This window comes from Spermophilus citellus, assembly GCF_964194105.1.
Source record: "Spermophilus citellus genome assembly, chromosome: 15".
NCBI lineage: Eukaryota > Metazoa > Chordata > Mammalia > Rodentia > Sciuridae > Spermophilus > Spermophilus citellus.
This window is the reverse complement of record NC_138195.1, coordinates 69,721,630-69,722,563: the sequence shown is the minus strand read 5'-3', so window position 1 is coordinate 69,722,563 and position 934 is coordinate 69,721,630. Positions and strand designations below refer to the sequence as shown.

The following is a 934-nucleotide window of genomic DNA, read 5'->3' as shown; positions in this document are numbered from 1 at the left end:
CAGAATGAAAATAAACACATCACTTTTGGCTGTTTACAGATGAAAGTTCCTGAAGAATATTATGACCAGTAGCTATTTTAATATCTGTAAGAGCTTTAGCCCAGGCCAATGTGCTCACCCACCACAAAAAAAGTGGCAACCAGAGTAACAACAAAGTCAATCATGGGAAGTTTACGACTATCCCAGTATAGATTCGTGTAACCAACATAAAGCAGAAGGGCAGCAATGCAGTACAAGAATACAAAGACTGCAAATGTAACATAGAATTGTGCAGAAGAGGAGTAATCTCCTATGAGGAAATGACTTGACCAATTTCCATTGCACACATTTACAACAGGATGTGAACGAAATGATGCTTGGTTCAACCTGAATGGATAACCGAAAGTAGCTTCAACAGTATGATTTTCATTAACTTTTAAAAGAGGACAATTCACTAGAATTTCTGTTTTGCCCTTAAAACCTCCACAGGTGGCAAAGGCAAAGATGGAAGCAATCCACTGCAGGACCTTGATGAAGCGGATCGGCTCCTTGAGCGGGTTGAGGTTGATCTGGAAGGCGGACATCCTCTGAGGGAAGGAGGGAAGAAAGTCAGGAGGCTGGGCGAAGGAGGAGGGGATCGGCCATGAGGCAAGCTTTCTACCAACTGAGTTATATCCCCAGCCTAGCAGGCCCTCTTTAATAGAGAACAAGAACATATTTTAATAAACTGGCAAGCACAAGGCCCTGGGTTTGATACCGAGCACCAAAAAAAAAAAAAAAAAAATGTAGACACTGGCACAGATTTATGTGAAAATCATCTGTTCACTGATTTTTTTTAGCTCTATTTTTCTCAGAAATAATGCAATAGTTTTTTTTTTTTAAATGTCAAGGTTTCCAATAGACAAGAACTATGTTACAATGAAATAAAACCCAATGAAAACTGGCTTAAGCCATT

At 39.7% G+C, this 934-nt stretch overlaps 1 pseudogene across 1 annotated transcript in view; it reads right to left on the bottom strand.

The window, feature by feature from the left end:
• Nucleotides 1-615, bottom strand: part of LOC308634422 (synaptophysin-like protein 1) — a 4,991-nt pseudogene extending 4,376 nt beyond the window's left edge. Inside the window, exon 1 of the transcript in view lies at nt 19-615. The product of the transcript in view is annotated as a synaptophysin-like protein 1 (transcript). The remainder of the gene's footprint in view (nt 1-18) is intronic.
• Nucleotides 616-934: the final 319 nt, after the last annotated feature.